The following is an 18950-nucleotide window of genomic DNA, read 5'->3' as shown; positions in this document are numbered from 1 at the left end:
TAAGAGACATGTAATCATTTACAAAACATCACCATGTTGTTAATTAACAAAATAATGTTGTTTAGTCGAAAAAAACGAACAGGAGGAAATGCAGCCCGGCTCTCGATTTTTAATCCTAATTTAATCATCATCTTCACCACGATCATTTATGTTTATGTTCGCCGAATTGACATGAAATCACTGACACATATGAATATACTGTATTCAACTTCATTAAAACGTTATTAACGTGCCTAAACTCAGTAATTCACCAAAAATATTTATATTTTAATGGAGCCTCGTCGGCAGATCAGGATCCCAAAGCGTGGCGGAGGGATCCTGATCTGCATGACGGGTGCTATTTTCCCCATAAGGAACAAGTCGCTGCAAATTATCCCGCTTATTACACGGCCACATTCTCAACAAAGTAATGACATGACTCCCAGTATTAATTGAAATGCTTTTATGGATTTAGAAAATGTTTTTATTGATTTAAAAAATAGTTGTATGCATTGATTTAAATTGACATGCATCCGCTAAGAAAAATAGTCCGTTGTTACCGTTTTTTAAACAGTCTGAATGAAACGGCAGCTCTCAGCTGTGTATTTATACAACTAATGGCCCATCAACCACAGCTCTCCCCCCCCCCCTCCCCCTCTGATCTTTCTTCTCCAGCAGCTAAATTAACTGTAGGTTACTCTGAGTGACCATAGACTGTATGTGACAAGCTTACAGTTAGTGACGTAACAACACCATAAAAGCTGGTGGGTTGAAAGCAATATGGGAGGTAAAAATAACTAGAATACTTGTGATTCATTTATTGTGGCTTTTATGTTTTTAGGTATAAAATGTTATGTAATTCAGGCTTATAGTTCACCCTTATCTAAAAGCCTTCAACAATGACAATATTCATAGTAATTTAATAAATCCTTCCAACACACATTGTAAAAAATAGCCTACTGTAAGTTAAGAAATCATTCCAATATGTACATCTTCTGATGTAACAACAATAACATTATAAATAGTAACATAGCTGAACATGGTATTGCACATTTAGCTTTGAGTGTTACTGACCTGAGATGTTTTTATTACATGAATTAAGGTGACTGAGGCTTTTTAACATACAGGGATGCAAACTCATCAGGTATGAAAAAGGTGACAAGGATCCGAGCCCCCGGCTCCCCCACCCCACAGAATATCGGCTTTAAAATGAGGAATAACAGAGGATTTTAGCAGAACAACTAAAGCAGCAGTGTTAATAATAACAGAAACGCCAAAGAGTCACATCTAATAGAAATATATAAAAAGCATTTATTTTAATTGTGTAGCAGTCAGTTTATAATTTTGGCAGCACTGTTGAGCATTTTGAAAATGTATTTTCATGCCTCTGTGCAAGGCTTAGACTTTCTATCTTTATAGCCACATGGTGTAAAGTAACTAAGTTCATAAACTCAAAAAGTACTATACTTGGGCACCATTTTGAGATACTTGTACTTTATTTAAGTATTTCAATGTTTTGCTACTTTGTTCTTCTACCCCACTACAGTTCAGAGGTACATGGTGTACTTCTACTCCACTACATGTATTTAATACCTTTAGTTACTTTACAGATGTGGATGAATGATGTGAAATATAATCAAGTGTTAAATAAGACTTTAGTTCCACCTGGAGTAAATCCACAAGCTACCCTGCAGTATACAAAGTCATTCAAACTAGCTGCACCTTTACCAGCTTTGAGAACACTTTCATGATCAATCATTATAAAACATATCATATATATTATTCTGAAATGGACCAATCTGCACAATGACTACTTATACTGTCGCTACTTTCACTATATTCTGATGAGAATACTTTTCTACTTTTACTTGAGAAACATTTTGAATGCAGGACTTTTACTGTAACAGAGTATTCCTACACTCTGGTACTTCTACTTTTACTCAAGTACAAGATCTGAGTACTTTTACTTTTACTCTAGTACAAGATCTGAGTACTTCTACTTTTACTCAAGTACAAGATCTGAGTACTTCTCCTTTTACTCAAGTACAAGATCTGTGTGCTTCTACTTTTACTCAAGTACAAGACCTGAGTGCTTCTACTTTTACTCAAGTACAAGATCTATGTGCTTCTACTTTTACTCAAGTACAATATATACATATATACTTATACCACCTCTGTTTATAGCCTATGAACAAAAACTATTACAAATAGAAGGCTAAAGCTAACGTTAGCAGATAGTGACAATGTATGCTAGCTAGCTAGCTCAACGATTCCTTAAATAATATTGCCACAGAAAAACTTTTCAGTTCACATCACGCTCTGCCGCTCCGACAGGGAGCTCTGCTCTGAACACCTGAACAGCCCGTTCTAATACCTGTTCACCAGCGGTCCAGTCTGTGCCACAGTGACTCCGGACGCACAGTTAATATTAACGAACGCATCCGTAGGTAATGTAGCTGCTGAAGCTAGACCATCATGTCGGAGTAGCAGAGCCTTATTATACATCCACCATGAGCAGAGCCGACAGGCAGGAAGACTCGAGCACACAGCTCGCACTTCGTTATAATATATATAAAAAAGAACACCATGCGTGTCATGATGGCACATAACAGCTCACGGCCGCAGATTACTCCGGGTCCCAGACCCCCCCATACCCCAAAAATATTTGTATTGCAGATCTACATGAATCACACAAACGACCTATTTTGGATTCAAAACGGCGAATTTCGCCAAAAGGTGACAAGTGTGCATCACTGAACATAGACAGAGTACAACTGAAACATAACATATGAGATGTAACAACATAATACACTTTTTGGGGATGCTTGGGATGTGAGGAGTGAGGGACACGGCTTAGAACGGGCGTGTCGCCTGGCAGGACAGGAGAGTGTGTGCATCAGTGTGCCTTGATCTATGAATTCATGTCCGTGACACTCACTGCTGCCCACAGCTGTTTTATAGAAGGAAAACCTCCTTCACCTCATGAAATTGTTTTAACCACACACACCTCTACACACACATGAGGGGTGTTATTTTCCCCATAAGGAACAAGTTGCTGCAAATTATCCGGCTTATTACTCGGCAACATTCTCAACAAAGTAACGACATAACTCCCAATATTAATTTAAATGCTTTTATGGATTTAGAAAATGTTTTTATTGATTTAAAAAATAGTTGTATTGATTTAAAAAATAGTTGTATGTATTGATTTAAATTGACATGCATCTGCTAAGAAAAATAGTCCGTTGTTACCGTTTTTAAACAGTCTGAATGAAACGGCAGCTCTCAGCTGTGTATTTACACAACTAATGGCCCATCAACCACAGCTCTCTCCCCCCCTCCCCCCCTGATCTTTCTTCTCCAGCAGCTAAATTAACTGTAGGTTACTCTGAGTGACAAGCTTACAGTTAGACATAACACTGTCATTGCAAGTGACCCTCAGTTAGTTGACTTTTATGTTCAACTGTTAAATTCGTTACTGATAAAAAAAGGGCTTCTACTGTACCTAATTACCTTAACACTAGAACTGCCAGAGGTTTTTGTATAGGCCTACCTAAACCTGTGAAATCCCGCTATTAGAATGCAATTTTTAACAACATAGGTTGCTACATAACACACTTTCAGGAAAAGTCACGGACTGGGAGACTTTAATATTTTATTGAAAAAAAGTTACATTGCACACACACAACACACATCACACAAATTGACCCGATTGGCGGTTCTAGTGTTAAATAAACTCACTAATTAATTAAACCAGTTCAATACGCATTATTAGGGTCTGAGACCTAGGTCGGCGAAGACCCTATTGAAATCGGTCGCACAGCGACCGATAAACCTGCGAAAAACACCCAAAAACAGGGTTCCGCCCACGTGACTGCAACTCGCATAATTGATATCGTTACGATCAATTTAGTCGCTCGCAAGGCGAGCGATAACCATGCAAAACCCACAAAAACCAGGGAAAACGAGGGGCAAAAGCCCATTAAAAGTGGCCTAAATCATGGCAGTAGGTAGCCCATGCTCCTATAGTGAGCTGCACGCGCGTCAGAAGTGGTGAACATTGCGAAGTGTAATTGGTTCCGGAACTTTGCGTAAAAAATTGCGTAGGCCACGCCCACTTACGTTTTTAACGTTAACTCCCCCTACTTTAACTTTCACGTAAACGAACGAAACTCGCTACGCATATCTAGGGTGCGGAGACTAACCAAAAAGCCTCTTGGAGGGGTATAAAATAACGTACAGGAAGTCGGCTTACTTAATTTGGCGTTACCATGGCAACGGATCCTTTGCCATAAAACACGGTGCTGCTGTAACTCCAATGGACACGGTCCCATCGTTCCCCAATCTTCACTTTTATATTACTGGTCCATGCCTCAACAGCTCTACGTGAAATCTGAGATCTCACCATATGCCGTTTCCATGGCAACGCGTCCTTCGCCAAAAAATACCATGTTGTTGTAATTCAATGGAAAATCGTCCAAACGGCACCAGACTTCAGACTATCATTAATGGTCCGGCCCTCAACAGCTCTACGCCAATTATGGGATGTCCTCATATGTCGTTGCCATGGCGACAGCTCCCTCGCCATGAAACATGGTGTCGTCGTAATTCAATGGAAAATCGTCCAAACGGCACCAGACTTCAGACTAGGGGTTTCACCAACTAATCGACTAGTCGACTAGTCGACTACCTTTACCACTAGTCGGCGCTGTAGGCCCTAGTCAACTAGTCGTGAAAAAAATTGAGGTAAACGAGGTGCTGCAAAATGCTCCAAAACACGTCCGACATTCTTATGTATGGCAGTACTTCAACAAAGATGTAACCAACTCCAAAGTGAAGTGTCAGTTATGTACAGCTGTACTGAAGTACAATACAAATGCATCTGCTATGCGCAACCATCTGAAGATGAAATACCCGCTGCCGACAGCTAGCACTAGCAGTAATGCTAGCACCAGTGAGCAACGGACCGGCGTCAGCACTGAACAGAGGCAGACGAGCAGCAAGAAAACACGGGTCAACAGTGATGCGGATGATGAGATACGGGATTACTGCCAGCGGACACCGCATATCCCCACAATGGATAATCCACTGGAGTGGTGGGCAGAAAACGTGCACCGCTTCCCCCGCTTTCGAGAAGCTACCTGGCTATTCCAGCCACAAGCACCCCGAGTGAGAGGGTTTTTTCCCTGGCAGGCAACACTGTCACCCGAAAGCGGTCAAGCCTCCTTCCCTCACATGTCGATGCGTTGGTGTTCAAACCAAACCAAAAATATGGAAAGGTGGACGCTATCGTGGAGGACAGCGAATAAAGTGTTTCGCAATGCGCTGTTGCGCACTGGATTTACGTGGCATTTATGTAAACAAGAGTTTTTTGCTGCCGATTTTGGTGAGTCCAGTTACTGTTTGTTATTTACTCAGCCATGTAACACAAATTAAAATGCAGTGTTTAATGTTACTGTATGAGTTCCAATATAAAATACAGTTGTACACCTCTCTTTGTGTGTCTTTATTATGACGTAACGACTAGTCGACTAGTCGACTACTATTTTGAAAAACGTGTCGACTAGTAAATATTGGTAGTTGTGAAACCCCTACTTCAGACTATCATTAATGGTCCGGCCCTCAACAGCTCTATGCCAATTATGGGGATGTCACCATATGCCGTTTCCATGGCAACGCATCCTTCGCCATAAAACACGGTGTAGCTGTAACTCCAATGGACAAGGTCCCATCGTCCCCCAATCTTCACTTTTATATCACCGGTCAATGCCTCAACAGCTCTACGTGAAATCTGAGATCTCAACATATGCCGTTTCCATGGCAAAGCATCCCTCGCCAAAAAATACGATGTTGTTGTAATTCAATGGAAAATCGTCCAAACAGCACCAGACTTCAGATGACTGTTAATGGTCCGGCCCTCAACAGCTCTATGGTATGACATCATATGCCGTTGCCACGGCGACAGATCCCTCGCCATGAAACACGGCGTTGTCCTATTTCAATGGAAAATCGTCCAAACGGCACCAGACTTCAGACTATCATTAGTGGTCCGGCCCTCAACAGCTCTATGTCAATTATGGGATGTCATCATATGCCGTTTCCATGGCAACGCTTCCTTCGCCATAAAATACCATGTTGTTGTAAGTCAGTGGAAAATCGTCCAAAGAGCACCAGACTTCAGACTATCATTAATGGTCCGGCCCTCAACAGCTCTATGTCAATTATGGGATGTCCTCATATGCCGTTGCCATGGCAACGCGTCCCTTGCCAAAAAATCCTGGTGTTGTCGTAATTCAATGGAAGTTATTCCAAACGGCACCAGACTTCAGACTATCATTAATGGTCCGGCCCTCAACAGCTCTACACCAATTATGGGATGTCATCATATGGCGTTGCCATGGCAACGCGTCCCTCGCCAATAAACCCGGTGTTGTCCTAATTCAATGGAAAATTGTCCAAATGGCACCAGACTTCAGATGATGGCTAATGGTCCGGCCCTCAACAGCTCTATGTCAATTATGGGATGTCTTCATATGCCGTTGCCATGACAACGCGTCCCTCGCCAATAAACCTGGTGTCGTCGTAATTCAATGGAAAATCGTCCAAACGGCACCAGACTTCAGACTATCATTAATGGTCCGGCCCTCAACAGCTCTATGTCAATTAGGATATGTCATCATATGCTGTTGTCATGGCAACGCTTCCCTCGCCAAAAAACCCGGTATTGTCGTAACTCACCGGAAAATCATCCAAACGGCACCAGACTTCAGACTATCATTAATGGTCCGGCCCTCAACAGCTCTATGTCAATTAGGGGATGTCATCATATGCTGTTGCCATGGCAACGCTTATCTCGCCAAAAAACCCGGTATTTTCGTAACTCAACGGAAAATCATCCAAACGCCACCAGACTTCAGACTATCATTAATGGTCCGGCCCTCAACAGCTCTACGCCAATTATGGGATCTCACCATATGCCGTTTCCATGGCAACACATCCTTCACCAAAAAATACCATATTGCTATAAGTCCTGTGTAAATGGTCAAAAACTGTTCAAACTGTACATGTGTGCTAACCGTCAAGCCCTCGAGACATATATGTGTCAGTTTTGAGATTTCCTCAAATTTTGTTGCTACGGTAACAAAATGGTCGCCGTGAAACACGGTTCTCTCATGACTCCAGTTAACATGCTCCAAACGGCACAAAACTTCAAAGGTTTGATAATGATGCAGCCCTCAACACATCTAAGTATATTATGGGGTGTCATCAAATGCCGTTGGCATGGTAACAAAATGGTCGCCATGAAACACGGTTTTCTCATAACTCCAGTTAACATGCTCCAAACGGCACAAAACTTCACAGGTTTGATAACGATGCAGCCACCAACACATCTAAGTGTATTATGGAGTGTCATCAAATGCCGTTGCCATGGCGACAGATCACCCGCCATCAAACACAATGTTTGTGTTACTGCTGTAACTCAAAGATATTGTCCGATCCGCCTGAAATTTTCCACGTTTGCCAACGGCCGAGTCCTCGAGACACCTAGACACACAGGTCGACGTGCGGACAACAGCCTGTGGAACGTCGAAGACCCGCAGCTTTAATTCTTATTTTTATCATTCTTTATGAGCGCTGAAGTAGTCTTAAAATCAGATATGTTTTTTAAATGAAATCTGACGGCAGGCAGTTAGCTCTGATCACCTATGATAAATGCGCCACACCTAATCTGGCCATTCAGCCACAGAGGTCCCTCTAAACAAACTGTAGACGGTGTGAAAGCACCTATTGTTTTAAATAATGGTCGGAATGTGACCTGTGAGCCTTCTGAATTACCGTGGGACAGACAGCACATTCTAAACAAAAATGTTCAATCAATAAATTAACATCTTATCTTATCTTAATAATATCTTCATATTAATAATAATAATAAATCATACAGTATGTGTCCGAAAGGGAGCAGGAGGAAGCAAACACAAAAATATACAAAAAATATACTGCATATTAAAGCAAACGATTGTAAGGGTCAAAGTATGAGCATAACAAATAAAGAAGTGTAATGTAAACATTTACATTATAATTATGATTATTTAATATAGAAAGACTATATATATATATACAAGATTAGATATACTTTAGTTGATCTAAAATATTGATGTGTTCAAATGCTCTTCAAAACACAACTGAAAGTCCATGAAACTTGTCTTTCTGTATTTGTGAATGAAGCGCCATCTCCTGGTTAAAACCTGAAATTGAAAATCTGGCAACGCCCTCTTGGAAAATAGTGGGAGGGCTTAACATTCCTCTATACTGGTTTTAGGCAGGTCGTAGGCAGGAAGCTGTAAGCTGGAGTCTGAAATTCAGTGCTACATCTGTATACTAATAAAGGACTGGCTTATCTAAAGCCAGTTGAGTAGCACTTGAAATGTTTGGCTCTATGAAACCTGATGTACTTATATGATTCTGTTTTCTTCAAGGTTGTATCTTCTCGGTCGAATGTACTTATTGTAAGTCGCTTTGGATAAAAGCGTCAGCTAAATGCAATGTAATGTAATGCAATGTAATGTGTCTAAAATCACCCTGGTACCCTAAAAACGGTGTTCCAATCCAACGGAACTGCATTGTCAATAACGTTTTAATGTATATCCTCTGGTATCACAGTTACATTCATAATCAAGGTCTCCAGAAAATAATGTAGGGGTGGATGGACAGGTAAAAAGAGCAAGGATTTTCACCCAGAATACTTTTTTTCTTAATTTGTGGCATGTGTGAACCTAAAGTCAATGTTAAGTTATTTCAATTAACGTCCAAGCCAAACCATGATCTTTGTTTTAAAGCATAATTAGGAAGTAGCATGCCACTTAATTGACTGTTTTGGTTTGGAAATTATGTGTAAAAGGCCACTAAAACCAGAAATATTGAATAGTTTAGGAACATTAGTTTAAAGGGCAGGGCTTTTTAAATGTCAATGTGGATTTGGCTTTCTTACATTTACTGTCTTACTTCCGACTTTCGGAGTAAATAATGTTTCTGCCATCTTAAAGGTTACTGCGATAACCAGTGCTTGAATTGGGCCGGTACTCACCGGTACGCAGTACCTGCAATTCAGATTTTTACCCATGTGGTAGTGGTACCGGCACTTGTTACTGAGTACCGGCAACTTGCCGGTACTCAGTAACACGTCATGACGCTTGACAACAAATATGCCCAGTGTAGATGTGTCATGAGATGCCGCCGGCACGCTAGTGAGCGCGCTCATGAACTGTTCGCCGGAGCCTCGCAGCAGGGTTACTTTGCGGAGCGCATAAAGCAAACCCTTCACGCGATAGCGAGGGGTAGAGCAAGGGATCGCAGATCGCTGACGGATTAAAAAAATGAAACCTAAATCGCTCGCGAATTATGCTTTGTCGAACGTTAATATACCTGGGGGGCCCGCCCAAGTAAAGTCTAAACGCCAAACTCAAACTATATGCTGCTATAATGATAATAATAATAATAATAATAATATATGTCATTGGTTAGCGCTTTTACAGGTGCTCAAAGACGCTTTACAGATATAGTGAAGAGAAAAGAAAAGAAATAAACATATTAAGAAACACGTGAGTTGTCTGACTGAACATTATTCACTGGTATAAAGTACAAAGACATCAGAAAAAGTCTTACTGAGTACCATCACTTTTATAAATAAGTCCTTTGTACCTTCAAAATGATGATTTGTGCCCCAATATAGTACATGGGCATGCAGTTCTTTAATGCTTTTGGTTTATCCATATGATTAAACAGTATGCCTGGGGGTGAAGTAATTGCAATAATCAAGGCTGCTCAATGTGCTTTCAAAACTCAAGAGTCCAACTGTAGGGTTGGGGTTAAACTCTGTTTATTTTCTGAGTAGCAAACATTGCCATACCTTGCCCACTCCTTAAAATACTAGGCAAATTAAACATTATGAACTAACTGATTTATATTTTAGGGTTAGGGGTAATGTAAAACAAACATCTGGAAAATCCACTGTGTGGTAGCCAGGATGCTCAGAGTGTAGAGTATGATCAGGGGTTGATTTGGGGATATGTGCATTCAAGCTAAACTTCTCATCGATTTGAATTAATCATCAAATCATTTTCTGTGATATAGCCATTAAGTTGTGCAGATACTGACTTGTTGCCAAGGTCATAACTCAAGCTATACCATATCGACTATATATTGACCATAATGTATTATTCCGAAATCAGACAAAAGATCTGTGCACTGTACTGGTATCTTACACAAATGTACATTTATTGGAGCAACATTTCCATTGGAGAAAAAAAATCTTATATAGAGACGCAAGCTTTCATCACTCAGGAAGCTATGATCTGGAAGATTGAGTCAATCTATCCTCATAGAAGAAGAATCAGAGCAGAGCTCGCACTGCCTGAAACTCCAATAGGGAACAAAGGATATTTTAGAAAGGGCAGAAATGAATACAAACATCAAGATACAAATGTTTCAGGTTGGTACCTATTCAACCTACAGTAAAAAATGAAAATAAAACAATAGATTTTTTTAGTGGCTAAGAGCATGAGCATTGGCTGCAGAGGCATTAGCATTGCAGTAGCTACTTACAGTTTGGTTATAATTTCAGTTGACAAAAACCATTCTCAGCAGTAACAGAGATGTTTAGTAAACTAAACGGTATGAATGATGTGCAGTTTTAGGTTGGAAAGCTTTACACACATAGCAACAGTAACTAAGGTGGCAGAGCTTAGTGAACCGTCAACTCCATTTGATAACTTTTAGATCACAGCACCCTGCCTAGTAACAGCATTACTAGAAATGTAATCACTCTACTCTCTACACATTGTATGTCCAGCATGTGTCTAGCTGTCAGACAGCCTCAGTCACATGACTAATAAGCATAATTAATGTTTCTTTTAATATTCAACCCATGTTTTCATCTCAGTGTTTTGTTAAACATTTTTCCTCTCCCCTCCCGCTGCTCTTCTCTCCGCTCCAACAGCTCCTCATCAGCCTCCTCTTGTCCTCACATCACCCCTACTTTCAATTGTTCATCTATTCCTAATTACATTTTCTTCCTCCCTCCATCCCTCCCTCCTTCCTTCCAATGTATTTTGCTCCTCTGTCTTACTCTATCCTTTTTTTGTTATACATCTTCCTCCCTTTCCTGTTCTTCCTTAATTCTGCACTTCCATCACCCTTAATCTTCTCCTCCTTTCCTCCCCCCTCTCTTTCCTCTAATACCATTACCCCCCTCCTTCCCTCACTGTCAGACTTCTCCTCTGATTTTATAATCTCTTTCTCACTGCTGCCTTCCCTTCATCCTACACCTCTTCCTCTGTTCACCTTCACCTCTTCCAATGTCATTTTCCCACTGGAATTTCTCTGAAGTCCCTGTTGTCACAGCAACCATATAATGACTTCGAAGTATTCAAAACAAGCTTTCACAGAAGCAAAGGTGGTGTTTTCCAAGCAGGTTTAATGCTGTTCTCCAACACATCAATCCTCTGCACATATTGTGCACACAGTACAAGACACAAGTCAGATAAGATAAGATAAGATGGTACGTTATTGATCCCAATTTGGGAAATTGTTTTTGTTGCAGCAGCATAACAAGTGTTGTTTTCTCATATTTACACGTAAAACAAATCCTGAGAAACATATATATAGCTGCTAGATGTAACACGTACTTTACTTTTTCTGCTGTCTGGTGCTGGGCAGGTAGCATACAGTAGATTTATCCGAGCTGAACACAGATGAAAACAGCTGGAGGCTGCTCATAAAATGGGGTTAACAAGAGTGCTGAGACTGAAACCTACAATATAAGTGCTGTAAACATACAATTTGCATAAAGAGGCTAACAAGCTCTTTAGAGTGGCGGAATTGCTAGATAATCATATATTTTTATGAGCAACACCTCACTTTACAAAACCATGTCATTCAATGTGAATATTAATAAAACGGATTATGGGATCTTTAAAGTTATATATACCAGCCATTTTGCATTAATATTCTTGTTGAGGCAGATAGAACTCATATTTTCCCCAGCAGAAGTCTCTGTATGCAATGAAGACTAAACACAGGGAGGTTTTTTGAGAAGGTTATAAAAGAGGCCTTATTATGCTTTTCTGGGTCTTCTCTCTTGTGTTATATAGGTTTTTGTGCATGTTAACGGTCTGCAAAGGCTAAAAAAAAGTGCCTTCCAGAGAGTGCCCGAAACACCTCTATTGGACTTCTTTGTTTACTCTGGGAAATAGAAACATGACTAAGTAACCCTCATTCTCGTATTGGCTAGCACTCCAAATCATTGTACGTGGCTAAAGGGCGAGACATCTCTAAGCGGTTGACCAATCACAACCAAGCTGGCCAGCTAACCAATCGAGCAGACTGCGCTCTGGTTTCAGACAGAGGGTGAAAAGAGGTGCTGCAGCACAGGCAGTATGAGAAAAAATAAAAAAACATTTTGAACATTAAAGCATGTAAACGTGTCACAATAGATGCAAACATTTAATTATAAAACCTGAAAATGAGGATGATAGGGCCCCTTTAAAACAGATCTAATGAATTCAGCTCCACTTGAATACACAATCAGATCATCCAGAGCGCATGTTAATGCCAAATGCATCAGACACATGCACACACACATGAAAGTGCAAACATGCACTGCACAACACAAATACTGTACACAGTCAGATTACACACATGGACGAACACATGCAAATAAAAACACAAACTTGAGCCCTTTTACATTTACACAGCTTATAATAGCAAAACGACGCTCCTATCCCATCTTTATTTTTTGTTTGTACAGGTTTTAGGATGGAGTGTAGTGGAACATTTGCATCTACTGTATTTACTGAGCAGTGCAAATTACCCAGAAGTCTCTACCATGCCACACTCATGTGTAGATTAATTATAAGTGATAGTAATTCTTATTAATTCCGAATGTGCTTTTCACTTTGTTCACTGTGCTTTTGCAACGATTTCCTGCTCTCTTTGTTTACACATTTTCAAAGTGTTCATCACATTTGTACTTCAGTAGGTGTATGACAAGACAGTTAAGGACGCATCACATACATTGTAATGTGTGTCTAAATACATAAAGCAGACACAAAATAGACTGAAATCAGATTTTATCACAGGATAAAACAAGAACATAAGCGTTTTTAGTACAGCTCATCGTTGTGTGGAGTCTTTTAAATCATTCATTAGCATTACAAATGCACAAATAGGTGTGGCTAGCATAGAGATGCATACTGTAAGCACCAATCTGTCCAACCTTGAAATCAGCTGTCTGTCTCACTAGCTTATTTCAAAAACTAATAATGAGTAATCCCCTTTATTTCAAAACTGAAACATTGCATTTTCAAATAAAACCCTTACCCAAACATACAGTACCGTACCACGCCAGTAAACTACAGTCAAAGGATATATCTATCCCTCATTACCACACCACCAGTGTCTACAGTCCATTGATGTAGAAATCCCTCCTTTCTGTGCTATTGCTCACATGTGTAGATCAATGTACAGCAGGCTATATATAGCAGTGCTGGTGTATTGGATTTCCCTGGCAGCGAGCTATAAATAGAGTGAGGGGCGAGGAAAGCGGGGGCGAGAGAAACCCCAAAGGAATAAGATGAGCACAGAAGGATAAAGGAGGAGGAGGAAGATCTATACGGACTCTGCTTGCTGAACTTGCAGCTTTACTTTTACCTTCTTCCTCCCTGCAGAATGTTGATTCTGATGGCAGGGTACTTTCCTAAGGGAAATAACTGGACAATGAGCTTGATTTTATTATCTCACCATCATAATTGTTTCTTGCCAAATAACACAATTCTTAATGACAGTGATGCATGACATTATCGTTAAACATTTGTGGAACAGTGCCCACTTATCCCTCTAGCATCTTGGTGCTGAGGGAGTTTTACTCCAGTTGCTCAACAGTGGAGCTCTTAAAGGATGCCTCAGGCACAAATAGTAGATTTCTTTGTCCACTGGGAGGTTTTTATGAGCTGTGCTGAGCAGAAGCTTTTGTTCAGCGCAGATCGTGCTGCTGCAGCCAAGGCTTCCAGCTTGGTGTGAACATCAGGCTGATTGGTATTCAGGAGACATGGAACAATGTAGTTTTTTATGCTCAGGGTTGAATTGGAAATAGCTGTTGAAATTACTGCTTTTGCTAATTAACTTCATTTCAATCAGGAGAGACGTGATGTATGGAATACATGTTTATTATCGGGTCACATTATATAAATGAACATAATGATGACAGTTTATAACAAGTGAATGAAATGGTGTTTGGCGATTAGGCCCAGGTTTTGTAGGATGTCATTCGGGAAGGGAAGAACCGTTTCCGATGAACCCCCCTGGGTCTAGACACTGGTGGTGGTGATGAGTGGTTAGGTCCGGTTGGAAGGGAGAAGGTTGAGCTTGGCCCTGAGTTGGAAGCAGGAGGCGAAGGGGTGGAGGAGGGTTGCGCGTTGACACCTGGAAGACAGCTGATGGAAAAGGGGAAAGCATATATAGAGGGATTAACAGGTGCGATGATTAGGCTTGTGAATGGAGGGAAGTGATAGGTTAGCTGAGGAGTGGCGCTCCCTATCCTTTAGTGAAGGGAGCGAGTATTGCCATGACGCGCAATACGAAGTGATAGGTCTTCCTGCCTGAACTTGCGCTGAGCTTCATTTCAATCAGGAGAGACGTGATGTATGGAATACATGTTTATTATCGGGTCACATTATATAAATGAACATAATGATGACAGTTTATAACAAGTGAATGAAATGGTGTTTGGCAATTAGGCCCAGGTTTTGTAGGATGTCATTCGGGAAGGGAAGAACCGTTTCCGATGAACCCCCAAAAGAAGTGAAAGTATGAAGTACTGAACGTGATGAAATCTTACCTTGTGGGATGCAGTGGAAATCTATGGATGAAAAGAGAGGTTAATACATGTGGGGATTTAGACGTACTGATGCCTCCTAGGCATCCTCCCTGGACGTACAGGGCTTCCTGGACGTACAGGGCATCCCGGACATACGGGGCGTCCCGGACATACGGGGCTTCCCGGACGTACAGGGCGTCCTGGACATACAGGGCTTCCCGGACGTACGGGGCATCCCGGACGAACGGGGCATCCTGGACGTACAGGGCATCCCGGACGTACGGGGCAACCTGACTTCGCAGGGACACATTTTATACAGACCCGAAGGTTACAACCTGGACGTACAGGGTTAGACATGCAAGGATAAACATGAGCCGCGGGGCGAATATACGTGCTGACATGCTAAGAACCACCACCAGTTACATGCATACGTACCAATTTGAAGGTTGGAGAGACCTTTGGATAGCCAGCCTTTCAAATGTGGGTTGTCTTGACCTTGTGCTGACCCCCACCATAGACCCATTGGCCCTTCAGCATTGAAGTCTTGGATTGGCCAGACTAATACATTTCTAATGTTAAATAAATGAAAACCATTCACAGTTAAACATTTGATATTAATTATTGATGCTGTAAATTAACTTTAATATGTCTAACTATATTTAAAATGTGTTACCTTTTTATAGAAGTGATTATAATTTAATGCAACCATTTCCTATGGTAAAGTTTCGTTTTGCACTTTTATTTTGGTAGTAATAAGATCGGGACTCTTATTTTGAAGGAACTTTTACCGGAAGTGAATGGAAAACATTCCTCTTTGTTTTTTCGTTCGGGTTTTACCTTACGCTCCATCAGTTGAATCACTTTGAACATTCATTGGAGAAGTTGAGGTGTTGGCTGAACTTTTTATCACACAGTCGAGCAACTTATTTTTGCTTCGCCATTTTGTTGTAAAACAAACACACGGCGCACCGCGCACGCGAGTAAACGTGCATCGCTTTCTGGCTCCGTAATCACGCCAATGCACGTGCAATTTAGGTATCAGGTTCAGACTGGTCACAACAATTAAATATCACTCTTAAAACGAATATGAACATTTATCTATTTTGGGGTGCACGTTTTGCTGTCCTTATTTCTTATGTTAAAAACTGGCTGATGGCAACCAAAGTCCAAGGAGTGGTTGACATTTTCCAAATGGTTGCCAATGGCAACCTGGCAACCGTTACTGTCGAGCCCTGATATAGGACTAGCTTAATTAGCAGTTTAATTACGCCACGGTGAGACGTAGATGCTGATGTGCTGGTCGGGTGATTAGACTGTCTTCTATCATCTTACATGAGCTTCTCTTTCTCCCTGAAAGAAACCCCCCAAAACCACGGATGGGCAGCATCCGTGGCTGTGTTGAAGCTTGAAACTGCGGTACTTACTGAGCATTGTGACGGGTAGTAGTTACCCGAACTGCATAACTCCGTGCTGTAACGCGTTACACCCGTTACGTATTGCGCCGAGGCTTCGGAGCGTGTGTCGAGTAATCCGCAAATCTTTTTGGGAAGCATGTATCAAGGCTTGTATCGTTTTGGGCCAGTGACGTCATCGATGACAAACGAACCTCGCTGCCTGTCGATACCACGTGACTGCTTCGGGAAGCGATTCGGATCATTTGAACCGTTGAGCCGCAACGCTCATAATACCCATGGATGTATAAAAAGAACCATATTACCCCTCCTGTACCCGGGTCCGCCGGTGACACGATGGAATTAAAAGAGCTCAGACCCTCACTTATATAGAGGTCGGAAAATGTCATAAGTATAAATAGATACAAGCAAAAATAAATGTAGGAATAAAACATGAACAAATAAATGAATAAATGCAGATTAGATATATCCAGTGTTTTTGGGTAGATTCAGCGTGTGTGGGCTGTGGCTCAGCTGGAAGCAGCCGACCCACGACCGCAGGGTTTGCTTGTAGAAGCTACAGCTAAATGAGATAATGAAGTTAATAAATGTATTCCTGATATGGTTTAGCCTTCTCAGGCTACAACATGGTTAAGTTTATGAATAATATTAAGGAATACGAATCCCTCTTTGCAATGTTTACCAGCCTCCTATAGGCTTTTCAATCACAATCGTTCAACTGAAATGAAAACAATAAGGTTAACATGAAAATAGGATTTTATGTTCGTTGTTTAGACTTATTCTAAGGCTTTACTCATTGGGAACTCGGTATGAGATAGAGCACGACTGTTGAGATTTCCAATTTGCCTGTTTTACACGCTTTGACCAACAGGGGGTTTATGTTCAAATGAAGCCCATGATGAAGCCTCATAAGATGAACCCTTTGCGAACCAATTGGCTGGAAAGCTTCAAAGCTTCATAAGGCTTCATCTCGCCATCACTACCTGCTTGCCACCTAAGACGCACTTAGTGACCAGTACTGCTACTGAGCCGGGAGGAGAAGTAGCTTCGATGAGATGTAGCTTGAGCCCTGCCTGCCTGCAAGAGGCGTTGTGGTTGAAGCCGGAAGTGGGTGAAGCTTCGCAAGCGACGAGGGCCCGTTCCGCGTGAAGGCCGGAAGCGCCGCATGAGCGGCCCTGATGCCAGTGATGCCCTCTCGAAGGACTGAAGGCGTGTGTCAATTGTTTGCCTGAAGTAGCCCACATCCATTAAGCCGGAGGAACTTCCGTGGAGCCCAGTATCCTTGTCTTTTTCTTCCGCGTCCGGGTTTGCGGGGTGGCCGGCTAGAACCGCTAGCCCACTGGGGAACGCCACCTGTAGCTTAATCCGCAAGACTGCGGAGCTGATGAATATATACCCGGAGCTGGGACGAAGCCCTGCTGCTGCTTGCGCGTTGACACCTGGAAGACAGCTGATGGAAAAGGGGAGAGCATATATAGAGGGATTAACAGGTGCGATGATTAGGCTTGTGAATGGAGGGAAGTGATAGGTTAGCTGAGGAGTGGCGCTCCCTATCCTTTAGTGAAGGGAGCGAGTATTGCCATGACGCGCAATACGAAGTGATAGGTCTTCCTGCCTGAACTTGCGCTGAGCTTCATTATGCATCTGCACATTATTTTCTTGGATAGGATTCGTTTTGTTGGTCATTTCCTGCCAGAAACTAGTTGCTAATATGCTGATATGTAAGTGGCCATGCTCATGTAACAAATATCATTTCACGAGGCTAAGATCCTTGGACAAATTCTGGTGAATGGCTATTTTAAGATTCACTCTGACCTATTACAAAGTCCTTTTCTGAACTCTAACCTTTGCATTTATTGACAATCGCTCCGTCTTCCAAACAAGCATTCTGCTTCTCTGAAGGGATATTAGTATTGATTGAGTGATTGAGTGATTTATTGCAACTGTCATCAGAACCCTTTTTTTTTTACTTTCTGTCTCTTTATCTGCAAAATGTCCTGTATGCTGGAAATTAAGTTAATATACCTCATAATGGCTCAAGTGTGAGCATGTGTTTGAAAGATACCTTGAATTTGGAGCAGTTGTGAAATAGTTTGACTTCAGCAATGTCGGACAGATGCACCAGAAGTAATTTGTTCCCTGATCTGTATAGCAGCAGAAGGCAATTTCACTCAGAACCAGTTGGCTTGGCTCTGGAATAACCAATTAAATAGGCCATGTGCTCCCTCGCTATTACTATGTTTGTGATAACGAGTCACACATTTATAGCATGACAGTGTCAAAGGATGTTGTGTTTTCTAAGAAACAAGTGTTAAAGAGAATTTAATAGGTCCTAAAATTGTACTTTGTGGTGGAACTCTGCAGTAAAAAAAGAATCTTAACAGGAACTAAAATCCACCTTGTGGAACTCCAGGATACAAAACAAATCTTAACGGGACCTATAATCATACCTTGTGGAACTCCACAATACGAAAAATGTCTGACAGAGACTTAAAACAAATTGTTGATTGTGCCAAAAATCCTGAGAGCTTTTACAAAAAATGCCAACAAAATATTTGCTTTTATTGTTTTATCAAAGAAAATACAACAATTTTGCGATACTGCAAACACAGAACTATTTCCATGAAGCTTGAGATCTGCAGGTGATGAATCCAAATTCCCTGCAGCTCACACACATTTCAGTCCCG

At 41.4% G+C, this 18950-nt stretch overlaps 1 long non-coding RNA gene across 1 annotated transcript in view; it reads left to right on the top strand.

The window, feature by feature from the left end:
• Positions 1 to 18950, top strand: part of LOC307022339 — a 165336-nt gene that overhangs the window by 40917 nt on the left and 105469 nt on the right. The gene's annotated exons all lie outside the window — the stretch shown is intronic.

This window comes from Notothenia rossii (genome assembly GCF_949606895.1).
Source record: "Notothenia rossii genome assembly, chromosome: 10".
NCBI lineage: Eukaryota > Metazoa > Chordata > Actinopteri > Perciformes > Nototheniidae > Notothenia > Notothenia rossii.
Note: the sequence above shows the minus strand (reverse complement) of the source record. Positions and strands in the feature narration are given on the sequence as shown.